This window comes from Talpa occidentalis, unplaced genomic scaffold (genome assembly GCF_014898055.3).
Source record: "Talpa occidentalis isolate TD23 unplaced genomic scaffold, MPIMG_talOcc4v2.1 talOcc4.2, whole genome shotgun sequence".
NCBI classification, from domain to species: domain Eukaryota; kingdom Metazoa; phylum Chordata; class Mammalia; order Eulipotyphla; family Talpidae; genus Talpa; species Talpa occidentalis.
The window spans coordinates 78,511,214-78,526,515 of NW_023602073.1; the positions used below are offsets into that span (position 1 = coordinate 78,511,214).

Genomic DNA, 15,302 nt, shown 5'->3' on the forward strand with positions numbered 1-15,302 from the left:
AAATAGGTTTTGATCAAACCCCAGGAAGCAAAATATACAGAAATATGGCGTTATGGGGTAAAAATCTTTCCTACTCTATGGAAAAAATAATTTACAGGAAACAATACTAAAATGGTATCATCTGGCATTAATATTATTGTTTAAAAGCATACCACTAAATGATATTAATATTCTTTACCTGTGACAAGAAAACAATATTCATTAAAAATAAAAAAACCTCTGAAATCAACTTTGCTCACAGCACAGAAAGGGTGCAATATGTATCAAATGTTGATCCTTAATGTAAATTTTCTACTGAAACTGGGAAAATAAGTCAATTAATTGATTATTTCAGTCAGCAGATAATGAGCTTATTATATCATAAGAAAGAGGTAAGAGCATGAACAAGCAGAACAATGCAACAGCCTGGGTAGCACACAGAGAAAAATCTATAGTTCAGCTGGCCTGGAGCACAGTTTATGTGAAGGTGAGTATTAGAAAACAGAGAAGTAGGAGGCTGGGCTGGCATGTTAGAATAAAAAAATTGAACTTCCTTCTGAAGCCAGAGACATTAAATGCTTATGAGCAGAGAAGCAGCGAAATTAGATTTGTCCTTCAGGCATACTATGCTCCTATCAATGTACAGACAGCTTGAGTTAGGATAAGTAAGAAGTTGTGATTTCCTATTTAAAACTGTTATAATGTGGTGGAAGTAAGGGTCAACTCAAGGATGCTGGCAATAGCAAAAGGGAGAAGGGCATAGATGGGAAAGACTTTCTGAACTAGGAGCAACAGGACTTGACAACTGGTAGTGGGTCAAGGTGAAGTGAGATCTCAAGAGGAAACAGTAATGTTTTCAATTCTAAGTAATTTAGATAATGGAGGGAGCAGAAACTAAAGCAGGTAACAGAGAAATAAGAGTCATTTAGCAGTGGGTGGGTAATGAAGTCAGTTTCTATATTGGATTTTCTGGTGCAAATATTTTATAGAGGCACCTAGTAGACGATTAAAAATTTATAGTGTGCCCCCCCCACACACATACATTTTGAGTACAATAATACACACATGGAAGAAGGAAGGAAGGAAGAAGGAAATGAGACAGCATTCTCATTTTCTGCTTTGTAATTAACTAAAGCCTTTTCTCAGGATGCACGTGTATTGTATATGGGGGATGAATTAAATTTAGTGGAACCAGTTGGCTTTGTTGTACCTCTCTGGGATTTCTATTACAGTAGGCAATTCAAAGCCTCTGGGTTTTCTAAGAATTTGTAGTCAGTCACCAATTTCCACTTTTTAAAAAGTAGTGATATGTCTCCAAGAAAGTGCAGATATTTGGGTGGTAAAATTGAGTAATCTCTCTTCTATGAAGTGCTCTTTTTAGGAAAAATACAGCAGTTTCCAAACTGGTAACTGGCTACAATACTTCCATTAGTCCCATTCAGTCTCAGTATCGTCATAACCATTTCTTTTGGTAGCCATGTCTATCAGCAGTTTGATTTTAAGTCAACTATATGGTTAAGCGTTTAAGTTGTATTCACATTCATTGTCTGTTATGTGTGTCTCAGGATTAGAAAGAAAAAAATATGATCAATATCTACATCCATTTAGCTCACCATACAGATAATTTGAGATATCTGAGGCAGATGGGGGAGGGGAAGGGAGGGCAGGGGAGAGCAAGGAGAATATGGAGAATCAGAATCAACCCAGCCAGCTTTATTGAGTATTACTATGTGTCAGGCAATGCTCTCAAAAGTACAATTATTAACTCTGTTTATTTTTTAAAAGAGAAGACAGCTGAGACCTTTAAGCCTCTTTAAAAGGAAAGCAATTTTCCGAATGTTACAGAGTTAGAAGTATCTGCCTTTGAGGACTGACTATACTACTTATTAATTCTAAAACTGAGGCTCTTAAACATACTGCCTGACTTGCAGAAGGTTATGGAAGATTGATTGCCACAGAGGATATATCCCTAACTGTCACATTTCCCACTTTCCCCCTGATCTCTCCTTCTCACTAACCCTGTAGCCTTGAAAACCCTGTCCCTTGAATCTGTCATCCCTAGGGAGTCCTTCCATGCTATTCTAACAGTAACATCTAACCTGCTTTAAGCTCTCATTTGGTGTCAGACCTGTGTTAAGAACTACTCTACTTTTACATGGATAATCTGTTTTAATCCTCAATACAACGCTATAATTATATCCTTTTATAACTTAGAAATCAGCATCTTGGAAAGGTGATGTAACTTGTACAAGGTCACAGGGCTAGGAAATGTCAACCTGGACCCTTTTAATCTCTACAGCACACACAATACATGTCGCCGCCATTGCATTCAGTGACGACTTCACATTGGCCCTTGTATGTACCTGGTAAGAAGCTGCATTTTTATACTTTCCCAGCTTAGAATGTGAAGTATTTACCTCTGCAAACAATGTCCATTAGCCTAGCATTATGACATCTTTCCTTCTCAACTTTATGCCTATGATACACTTTTACTAATTTTCTTCTCCCCTGACCCTCTCACAAGCTGGAATTAAGTAAAACACTAAGTTGCTTCTTTCTTCAAATCTGTTTTATTCTTCATTATTCAATCCTTTGTCCCATTCATTGTTGTCTTCTATTGCTCCTTTCATTTCTTCAATAACTTGCAAAGACATTTTTAATAATATGATGTGTATGTGAAAATAATTTTTATTCAACTATAGTCATTTTGAGATCACTAATGCAATACCAATGATATAATTAGGAAATTTTCTCATGCATTGAAAATAATCATACATTTCTAAAGAAGTTCAGGAATAAATTACTACAAACAGTAAGGAATTATGACTATAACCACATGAGCATACTATTTCACTAGCTGAAATGCCTCAAAGGCAATAAGAACTTGGACAAATGAAGGTCAAAATCCAGAGATAAACCTAAAAAGGTTCAGTAGTTGAGTTCAATAAGCTCAAAAGTGGAAAAAACTACATTAGAAAGCCCATGAATTGCTGCCACTTATGTGCTTGGTCTTTTTATCTGTGGCCCATATGACAGCACAGTCTCATTCAACTAAACTGCTTTGATTCTGGCTAAGAACCATGAGTACAAAAGCACTTGAATATATGGGAAATTGTTGGGTTCAAGTGTGGGGCAAGCAATTGGTATGAAAATAAGGGAAAGTTTAAAAGTTCATATTGTAAACCAATTTTCCCTCTCCTATTAAAAACTAGTGGGATAGAAAACTGCTTCCAAAGAAACCTCTTTGAAATCACAGCTAGAGATTGCAAACATACTGTTTAGCTGGTAGGCTCACTTTGTCTTCTTTCAGTAGCTGGATATAGACTTCTGTTGGATTAAGTATAAAAATACATCGTAAAGTGCTACACAGTATGAACCTGGTGATTAATGGTATTTTGTGCACATAGACTCTAAAGAACCTTTTTTAAAAAGCAAGCATGGAAGGAAATTTAAAGCTTTTCTCACTCCCCCCTCTTTCCATACTTCATTTCACACCAATAATAGAGACATTGGGGTAGGGTAAAGAATGAAGTAGAATATTAAATACCTGTAGGTCTGTATCTCTTATTTCTAGCTCTAGCTACCTGCAGTGCATAGACAGACTTCTAGAGTATGTCTCACTAACCTTTGGTGATTACAGTACCATGTGAAAACTTGGGGCTTGACTGCAGTCTGTGTATGTGTGTGTGTGTGTGTATGTGACTGTAGATCAGGAGTTCAGTTGTACTCTTGATACTCTAAGACATTCAAGTGAAGGTACCCACATAACATAATTTGAAATTCAGAGTACAGTCTATTTTGAAGGCATGCAATTTGGAAATAAAAGAATATTGGCCATTGAGGCTGAGCAAAGTGGAAGAAAATTTGTTAGGGAAAATGTATAGATTAAGAGGAAGATGAAATTTAAGATCAATACCTAAAAAACTGTGAAACAGAAAAGAAAATTGCCAAGGAGACTGGTAAAGAGCAACCAAAGAGGCAGGTATCACAACTAAGTGTGGCATTAGAGAAGCCAAAAAAGTTTGTTAGCAAGACAGAACTTAACTTTGTAAGAAGCTGCTAATCAGCCTGATTTGCAATAGCAGGACTGGGCAGTAAGGAATTAGAAGAACTACACTGGAACCAGGTAAATGAATGTTTTCCTTGAGGAAAGGAGAGAAGTCACAGGACAGTGTCTGGCCTATAATGGGATTCTTGGGAGGTTTTAATATATGGGAAGGACTAGAGTAATTTAAAGGCTGTTAGGAGGTATTAGGACTAGAGTATTATAATGTAAAGGCTTCTGAGAGGGTCTAGCAGAACAGAAGGACTAGAAAATACAGGGAAGAGAGTGAATGTTTCATCGTTTCTGTAAATGAGGGAAGGAATACAATCTGCATTCTTAGCATTTTATTTGAAAAATGCAAAATTTGCTGTTATTATTTTTAGTATAGTAAAAGAATTGTCCTTGATTGGTAAAGACTGCCCTTTTTGTATACTAGTCCAAAGGCAGGTAGAAATATGAGTTATATGTTATGTTACAGGGGCAAGTTTCATAATATGGTAGCTTTTAAAAGAAAGAAAGGGAATTAAAAATGAGGAACACACACTATAGGAGAAACAACCACTACAAAAGTCAATGTATGGGCAGAAGAATAATTTAATTAAAAAATGTCTTTTAGGGCATCCCTGGTGGTGCAGGGGTTTAAGACGTAACGTATGAAGCTGTCCACAGCCACTGGAGCAAGAGTTTGATCCCCAGCCAGGGAGCAACCCACATGGCACAGCAGACCTCTCCTGACTCACCCGCTGCTCTCCTCAGCAGTGTATTTCAGTCAGTCTGCCTGTTCTGCTCCCCACTCTGTCTCTGGTGAATCCTCTCACCATCCCCCTGCACCTCTGGCCTGTACCCCAGCTCTTGTATGCACAAAAATAAATGAATCTTAAAAAAAATAAAATAAAAATGTCTTTTATACTAACGGAGAGAAGAAAGAACAAATGGATGATGACATAGATGTCAGTTTTGAGAGATGCCTCTTGAGAGTCATACTTCTCTCAGCAAAGTGGGAAACAAATTCATTCCCTGAGAGTAAGTGGGATATTTAAGGTCTCAGCTTTGAGAATGTGAAGATTTAAAATAGTCAATATGGTAACTGGGAAATAAGATTAAACAAATAAATATAATATTTGTTAACTCTGAAGGAGACTCAATTTAGGTTCGTGGTTATGAATTTATGGCGGTCCCCGTTTTCCCAACTAGATGATTTATTTTTAAAGAGTAAATCCAGAGTCTTGGGTGATGACACGAAGATGGATACCCAGGCTTATTCAGGTTTGAATTTTGTTTGGAGTCATATGGGAGGTTAAAGATATTGGAAAAAATATATTTAGATCTATAAATGCCAAATAAATTCTCATAGCTATGCACCACCCCCAGCTTAAAATTATTGTATGAAATCCTGGGTCATTAGTATGAGTCATTAGTATGCACATAAAAGACAGCTATTTATATCTAGTATATAGTCTATATAAATTGCATTGGACTATTATTGTAGCCTGTCAAGGTTTTTTGACTTTGATTCTGTTATCCCTCTTATTCAGGTTTTTTTCAGGCTTTGTTTTATCTGCAAATTTACTACAAATTTCTACCTGAAAACAGACTACATCTCCATCCAAGTGACTAATGAAAAAGTTGAATAGGACAAAGCTAATTATATGGCCCTGAAATGAGTTATAAAGAGATTAAGCCAAATGCTTTGATATGTGGATTTCAGTAATCCTTTTTCTCAGTGATAGAATCATAGATTTTATAGCTATTCCTCCTCTCGCACTAATTCTTTCACAGCTGAGCAAGCTGATGCTCAAGGAGGTTAAGTAATTTTTCCAAAGTCACCAACCAGGTATTAAAAGTTCAGGATCAAAACAGAGTTTTCTGACAACCAACCTGAGATCAGTGGCTCGTCACATACTTTTTTTTCCTTATAGGAATCAAGATTTTTTCAAATTAAAAGTTTTCCACATATTAAAGTAAAATTTAAATTTTTATTAATGAACATAGAATAAGATAATTATTCAGACAAATAGATTTTCTACTTTTTAGCATTTTTTTGATACAAATGGTACTGTGAATGAGGTCCCAGTGAGAGTGCTGCATTCACATTATTTGTTCCCCAAGATCATAACATAATCAGGAGATAAATATGCACTGGCATTCCGACAATGCAAATTATAACTGAATTTTGAATCCCATAATTACAAATTAAATTTTAGTTTTGTTCATTCCTTAAGGCTATGTTATTGAAAACTGCAAACTGTCTTTAGAATTATTGACTGATAAAAAGTATTCATTCACAGCCAACACTCAAACTATAATGTAATATACAAGCTACATTTGAAAATATCTTGCAATCTGTAAGTTTAATTATGAATCATGCTTTACTAACCATGATCTTTTATAAATCTCTTTTTCTTTGCAATTGGAAACAAATTACAATTTAGATTTAAGAATGTTTACATACTGATTTAATCACTGTAGTAGCACTGATTTCAAAAGTCTTTTGGGGTATTGAATCTCAATTGTCATGCAATAGCTGGGTAGTTGAAGAGGGCTATGTAGTCTTTTTAACTTTAGTTTACTCCCTTTTAAAAAGGGGGATGCACTACCTGCTTCATTAGGTTGTGAGAAATAACTAGATAATATTTGTAAAATGTAAAAAACAGTCCCAAGTTTATGATATTCACTCAGTAACTGGGAGATAGAGCTTTTGCATTCCTAGAATAAAAAAGAATGCAGGAAAATCTTAACACATAAAATCTGTTTTCTGTCTTTGATGGAGTTAGCTTCATTTATAAATTTCACCATGGTTAAGCATCTATAGATGTATCAGATAGAATGCTGCCATTGTATTACAAAATGTTAAAATGACTATATTCTTTTATATACCAGCTACTAATTGTGAAGACCATTTCTTATTGCCTTGTTTTAAAATGGCTATAAAATTGCTAACATTAATCTATTGCAGGTGATGGCAAACAGGGCAAATCAGCTTGCTTCCTGTTTTTGTGGTAAAATTTTATTGGAGCCATGCCCATTCATTTACATATTGCCAATGGCTGCTTTCACACTCAGAAGCAGACTTGAACGGTTTCTACTGACTGTATGGTCTGCAAAGTCTAAAATATTTATCTGGTCCTTTGCAGAAAAGGTTTTCCAACCCTTGTTCTACTTGACTAAATCCAGTAAGGCTGTTAGGAGAGAAGGTGTAAATACTTTATAATTTCTCTTGAAGACATCAAGAGGTAAATTTGGGGAAATACTGATGTGTAAAATTCTTAACTTTACTAGAATTGCGATGATTATCGAAACTTTTCCTAGTCTATTTTTCTTGTTACCATACTGTTTTTCAAAAAATACATTTTAATGTGCATTATTTTTATTAGCTTCACTTTCTATTAAATTTAAAACATATTTAAGCAGTAATTTTTTTCTCTATAGAACACAATGTTTCTTACAAACATGAAAACTTTTGTATTTTTATCATTAAAAGATATTAAAATAAAAAATAGACAATGGGAAAATATCACTTGATTAACAAATGCTTAGCATGCATTTGCCACTAAGTGGCAGAGATACGTTTTAAATCACCGTCACATCATGTGTATATAATGTGAACTGAATTCTACTGTTATTTGACTTGTAGAATTCATTTTTATGGTTCTGTAATGGTTTTTCTTAATCCTTCAAGTTAGATTTTTACATCTAGAAGAAATGTGAAAAAAATGTTAGTGGCTTCAGCTTTTTATCAATATGATGCCAAAATCTAAAGTCTAATTTCCTTAAAGTACTATTTTATTGAGCATATTTATATGATATCAAAATAATCAGTTCAATCAGACAATTTTGTCATCTAATAGTTGGTTTTTTTTTTTTTTAAAGATTTATTTATTTTTATACAAGAACTGGGGTACAGGCCAGATGCGCGAGAGTGAGAGGATTCACCAGAGACAGAGAGGGGAACAGAACAGGCAGATTGATGAAATACACTGCTGAGGGGAGTAGCATGCTAGACAGGAGAGGTCTGCCCGCCATGTGGGACCCTCACCGGCTGGCTGGGATCGAACTGGCGCTGCAGAGGCTGTGGACAGCTTCACATGGCAACGCTCAACCGCCTGCGCCACCAGGGGAGACCCAATTTTGTCATCTAAATTAGAATAATTTTTTGTTTATGCTAGTTGTTCAACATGATTTATTGCATTTGCTACTATAATACATCACAAATTTCTCCTGTTATCTCCACATTGAATTTTTTGTCAGGGTAGATATCATTCAGTTGATTCTGTTCCACTGTTCAGAGTGCCAGGAGAGCATCCCCTGTGATATTTAGTATACCTCCTCCAAAACAGAAAATATTCATTTTGGCTAAATGACACCACCATCAATTCAGTGATGAAAACCAAAAAAACTTGAGACCGCCTTTTCTTCCCACTTCCCACTGATCCAATAAATTATACAAATCCCATCTGTTGAACACGCGCTCCACAAGTCACTAATGTAATAACTGAAAACATGGGGGCCCGTTTGTCCTCATCGTATTCTGACTTGCAGGTCAAGCTGAATCTGTCCATTAATGCTGTAACCCTGTCATGAGGATGCCAAGGAGGATGCCCTGAGCATGGTGGCTCAGGTTCTGAGTCCCAGAGCATTTTGTTGATCAGGAACCTGGAAAACAGGCTCCTAAGCTGGTCTCTGCCAGTCACAGAGGCAGAGCCGTCATAGGCTCACCTGTTGCCAAGACTTTCGGGTTTAGTATTTTTTTTTTTTTTAATGTAGAAATCGAGGATTCAGAACACTTAACAATGCTATTATGGTATCAATTAGTGTATGTTACTATGTGGAAGATACCTTAAAAAGCATTTTACAATTAATAATGTATTTAGACATGTAAGATGCATAACAAATTACTATAATAGTAGCAACTTAAAAGAAAACAAATTTATTCCTTCACAGTATCCATCAGCTGCTTCCTCTCCTCAGGGTTTCACTGGAATAAAATCAAAGTATTTGTCTGGGCAATTTTCTGATCTGAGGCTCAGGGTCCTCTTCCAATCTCTCTGGTTATTGGCAAATTCATTTCCTTGCGGATGTAAAAATGAGATCCTTGTGTGTGAGATTTTTTTCTCCCCACTGACTGTCAACTAGAGGTTGATCTTAGCTACTGGAGGCCACCCACAGTCCTTGGCCATGTGGCCCCCATAAGCAGAACACAGCATAAATGTTTGCCTTCCTCCAGACCTGCAGGAGTGCATCTCTGCAGCTTCTGTCTCCAATAGACGATGACCTAGTTTGATAATGCTTAACATACTCATGGGAGTGACTGTGCCATCACCTTTTGCCACATAACAGAATCCAATATTCACAGATTCCACCCACACTCAAGGGGAGCGGATGACACAGGAAAGGAACAAGAGAGGCAGGAACCTTGGGGATAATCTTAGAAATTCTGTCTTCCACTGTGGAGTCCATATTAATCCCATTTTAATTTGAAAATTAAGATTCACAAAGGTTTTGTGAGTTACCTAAATTCATACTGTTAACATGTAGTAGTAGGGCTAACAGCTGTCCAATTTAAAAGACAGGACTTATACCCATTATGTTTATATCCTCTCTAGGCCTATTGGTACAGTCATCAAAATTTCCTTAATACAGTTAATCTACTTTCTGAGTTTCAGCTCTCAAGCATATACAGAAGACTTTCAAATTTATATTTCTAATCTTGGTATCTTGCTCTAGCAATAGTCTCCTATCTCTTAGCATCTTCAGCAGTTTTCTAATTTTATGACCCAGTTCAAATTCAACTCATCCAAAACCAATTTCAAGAAATTATCCCTCTTAAATTCCCAATTTCTATTAGGTGCATCACCATTTTTCTTGCCTGTACTGCCATCTTCATACCTCCCTTACTTTGCTGCACCATGGACTAGTCAAATGCCGATATCCCTGTATTGTGGGACATCACAGTGCCTGTATTGTGGCTTGGCTGTGGACAGGACTGTTAATAACCGGTTTTGTTGGTACCCAAGACCTGTCATTAACCAATTCTTTTTTTTTTTTTTAAAGATTTATTTATTTATGCATACAAGAACTGGGATATAGGCCAGAGGTGCAGGAGGATGAGAGGATTCACCAGAGACAGAGTAGGGAGCAGAACAGGCAGATGGACCAAAAGCACCTTTGAGGGGAGCAGCGGGCCAGACAGGAGAGGTCTGCCACACCATGTGGGTATCTTCCTAGCCAGCCAGGAATCGAACCTGTGCTGCAGAGGCTACGGACAGCTGCACACCACCGTGCTCAAACCCCTGCTCCACCGGGGAGACCAAATTTTATCATTTCTTAATTTGAAATATGTCTGCTACTCAACTGCTTTGTTTTATCCCCATTGGCATTATGTTTAATAATGTGTGATTGGCCCTTATTTAGTCATGTAGTACGGTGATGCATCCTTTTTAGTCATTTGATGTAGTAAATATATATGCTGGTTGCTTTCCAAATGCTGTAAACATGCATAGCTTTCACCCTACCTGAAGCAGCGTTTTGATGCATTTAATTTTAGTAGAATCCAATAGCAAAAATTTATAAAAATTAATTGTGGAAATGTTACCAGCAGTCTAAGATTTTAATTTGATTAAAAATATGTTTTACACCATAGGATTATATATTGCTTTTGATTTCTGGCACTTTATAAAGACCTGAAACCGTTTCATAAAATAAGTAGAAAAAGAATAGTGATTACAATTAATGGTGATTTTATTTTTTTGGCATATTTTTAAATGGTTGCATCTATTCCATGTGTAGGTGTATAATTATTTGCACATTAAATTCTTTTAAATAAAACTGTAATAAATATCCTTCCAATCATGAAAAAAATGTTTTAAGTTTATGAAGTTACTATTAAATACATAGGCCCTACTTTTATGGTACAAACATGTCCCCCCAAAAGAATGCTACTTTGTAAACAAATTGCTTATGAATATGAGTTAGTAAAGCTTTAGCTATGCCATATAGCTCTAGAGGACTTTGGGCTTAATGTTAGCTGATATGAATAAATACACTTAAGATGAATAAGCACTTTATGGTATTAAGGAGGAGCATTGTGGAGCCCAGGGCTAGACTACCTAAATCTTATGTTTTATTGTCTCCTATTACTAGTACCTTGAATAAGATACTTAACCTTGCTGTATCTTGCTTTTTTTAATAAAAGAAATAATAATAATAATAATCAAAGGAGCAATAATAATAGCAATGACAGTATCTATACTATAGATATATTAGAAGAATTAAAATAATATTTAAAGAATTTAGAACTTTTTGAGTACTTTGTGATCACAGAATAAACAGGTCAATATCTTGGATATCTTAAAGATTAATTCTTCTTATGCAAATATAGTTCTAGTTTAGATAACTTTAAAAATATCATTAAGAAGCATTCTTTTTATGATGCAAAAAATAATGTAGAAAATTTTATTAATAATTACTTTCTCAGAACAGATAATACAGTTGTTTACAAAGCCTATTTTGGAAATATCAAAAAGTGTTCTTATATTATTATTAATATGCTAAAATTTCTATGCTTTCTCTATTATTCAACACTATTATTGTTATTACTAATTTCTCCATATCAGTCCAACTTTCATGTGGGAACAAATATCTTGAATTGCTTTCTCTTTTAGTGTGCGTGTATATATATATATATATATACCCATATATATATATATATATATATGGGTATATATTTTTGAAGAATTTTATCATTGTCGTTAATTTTCTCTAATAAACAAGCATAGTTAAAGGAAAACAACAAAGAATGAAATCTATTTGTATACAGGAAGAGAGATTGAGTATAGGAAGTAAGACACAGCCTCGATTTGAACCTTTTAGCAACCTTGGTTTAAGAGAGAGACAGCTTTATCGTTCCTAACTGCCAGCTCTGTGCTTGATGTGAGTTGGATATTTTTCAGATTAAATCAAAACACAAAAATTGGGTCATAAATTCTATGGAGTTCTGTTCTGGGAAATATACTGGGAAACCAAGTGAGATGGCATCCTTGAGTATGGCCTCTAGGGTCTAGCAAAAACAAACAAGAAGATATAAGTGCAAAATTAAAATTGATACAATTAAGTTACAGAGTGATTTCAGTCTCAAGATCCCCATTCTAAGATTGTACCTTTGGTTTAAAAGTTACCCACAGCAAAATTTCTTTGCAGCCTTCCCATTTCTAGGATCCACTGAACATTCTTTCCTTGGGCTCAGCAGGGCCGTAAGGGATTTGTCAGAACTTTCTAATTTTACAACTATTAGATAAAATGATAAGGCAGCTGGGTCAGTGGAAGGCGAAGCATCCAAACCAGGATTTTGCTGGCTTAAAGAAAATAAAAGTGATGTATAAAATAGCAAGCCCCATGGAACAATATAAAGAAAAGCCAGGGGAAAGTGTACAGCTATAAAAGATGTTTAAAGCAAGGAATCTCATAGTATCTTATTTTCATTTGAAAGTTGTAGCCAGGAGCAAAGATTCACTTTGTTCTGGCAGGTTAGAAATATCTCACTCCTTTTTATTTTACTCAACATAAGTATAAGAAACATATTGATAACATGAAGCTCTTCCTACTTTCTCCACCCTACATTTTGGTCTTTTCCTTAGACTTGAATCCTCCTACTCTCATCTATTTTATCTTCTGTCTAGGGGGAAGTTTTGAAAGCTGGCTAGAAACAAATGAAAAGTAAATTCTCTCTGACAAGGGTTAAATAGACATCACCAAGTATGCAGCATTACATATATATTTGACCTCAGTGGAATATGAACAATTATTTGTTGGCTAGTGATGATTATCACTTATGTCCTTTTTAACTTCTCGCTATAATTTCATTTGTAAATTACAGAAGCCAGTGATGGTAATAATTATGTTTAATTTATTCAGATATATATTGAGTGTCTGGTATATGTCAGATGTTGTTCTAGGTTCTGAATAAGATTCTGTATCATAGTTAGATATGACTGTGATATGTGCAGGCAACTTTTCATCATAGGGGACTACTTTAGGGAAGCCTTACATGAGATTTACTGTTGTTTAATTTTTTTTGTTACTGATTTTTTTGTTAAATTTTGAAAGATAACTATTTACTTTAAACATTGAATCTATCAGTATAAACTTAAAACTTAAGTATTTGTACTTTAAAAAAATTATGTAGTTTATCACTACATAACCTGAATAATATGTTACTTGTCTCGCTTATAGTTAGACTTTCAAAATTTTAAACAAATTCAACATCAGTTACATGGAAGGAAAACATCTGACTAATTGACTTGAACAACATCTTATGTGTTGATTCTTCAACTAGGTCATTTTCAAATAATAATAACTGCTACACAATAACTGCAATTACTTAAAATCAACTAAAAAGTTACAAGAAGGTAAGCTGTGAAAATTATTTTTTATTGAAAGATATTTTTAACCAGAAGGCTCAGTTTTAGTTTGATTAAAATTCCTCCTTTTATTCTTTTCTAGTATTAGCACAAATTAGATAATTTCTTTGCTCTATAGATTTGTTTCACAGTATGTTCAAAATGATTTTTCCCCCATATTTCTATTTACTTAGAGGGAATAAAACTTGTTAAAAATTTCACATTTATTTTACTTATAGTACATGCAAATTAATTGTTTCTACTGAATATGTAACTTAGAAGTTTTTGAAAAGAATGCAAGCTATAGCTATAGTTTAATACATAGGAAGAAAGATAAAAAAATCAATGGATTGAAAATAAAAGTATCCACGAAATCACACCCAAATGAAATAAACCTAGAGGAGAGATGTACTGAAATTGCTTCAAAAAACCTTGGCAATCACCAAATATGGAGATCACAGTATATGGAATACTAAATGGAAGTTTAAATCCACCAAAGAACTGTGTCTCAAAAAAAGTGTTCTTGGGGCCTCCCCGGTGGCGCAGCGGTTGAGCGCTGGGTTGCGAAGCTACCCGCAGCCTCTGCAGCGCCGGTTCGATCCCCGGCTGCTCCCCAGCCACCGGAGGAGGGTCCCGCATGGCGCGCAGACCTCTCCTGCCGCCCGCTGCTCCCCTCAGCAGTGTACTTCGCTCCTTCTGCCTGCTCTGCTCCCTGCTCTGGCTCTGGTGAATTCTCTCACCCTCCCGCGCTTCTGACTGTACCCAGTGCATGGATAAATAAATAAATAAATCAATCTTTAAAAAAAAAAAAAAGTGTTCTTGGCTTCTTAGTATAATTTTAATAAAGGACGTAAAATATGAGCCACAGATTAAACAGATGTGTATAATTATAATAACTGGTACCTAAATATTATTTAACAACGTCATCCAAAATCTAGATTCTCAGACTATGATATCTACCCATTTGGATCAAAGGCTATTGAATGAGATATTTGAAGAAATTCACTGAAAAAACATTCTCCAATGCAAGAGTATTTTCTGCTGTGTACAGAGCTTATTACATTGCTATAGGTTCTCACCTGAACAGTACAATCTTTTATTTTTAGTTCCTTTGAATGTTTCAATTGCATTTCTAAAAATAATATTTTCTTTGCACATGCAATTTTGTGCATCATTGCCCCTAATTGCATCTTTAAAATGCATGCTGTGAATATTTAGCCCTAAAGCATACCGTGAACTTTTTAAAATGGAGCATGCTTTGATTGCTGTGACTTCTTAATTTTCTCCATGAAATGAATATCCCTCATGTATATACTATGAAATGAACAATACTAAAGGAAGACATTATTCCCCAGATGGCCTGTTTAGTTCTAATTCTCATAACATGCATATTCAACAAAAATGAGGTCATGCTTATCTCTAATCCCTAGGAAATCCCAAGGCAGCAGACACATAAGGACTAGCAACATTCCAGCACTGTGTGAGCTCAGGACTTCAAGATGGGGATTTTCTATATTGTTCAATAAAGCTTATTTCAAAAATTCTTTATAAAGGATGCATTCCTGCTATTGGCAATCTATATAACTCTTTAAGCAATGTTCTACCGATCTGTTTTTCTTAACTTTTAAAGTGAGATAAAATGGTATTTATCCATTCCAAGTATTTATTGAGTGCCTTCTAAGCAATAGGTACTATGCTAAACACTTAGAGTGTATGTGTAGGGTATCATGAAGAATAGTAAACAAGTAAATAAATCTAATATCATGCATTGTGATATATGTTACAGGAAAATAATCATAGTTGTAGAATTAGCAAATCTCTCTCCCAGTGATATTATTTAAATTAGTCAGGCAATGATTAGATTATAGTGGTTAGGGAAACAA

The 15,302-nt window shown here is 35.1% G+C and overlaps 1 pseudogene; it reads left to right on the forward strand.

The window, feature by feature from the left end:
* The first annotated feature begins 379 nt into the window (after positions 1 to 379).
* The window catches only part of LOC119251452 (dual specificity protein phosphatase 18-like), a 40,376-nt pseudogene continuing 25,453 nt past the window's right edge, over positions 380 to 15,302 (forward strand).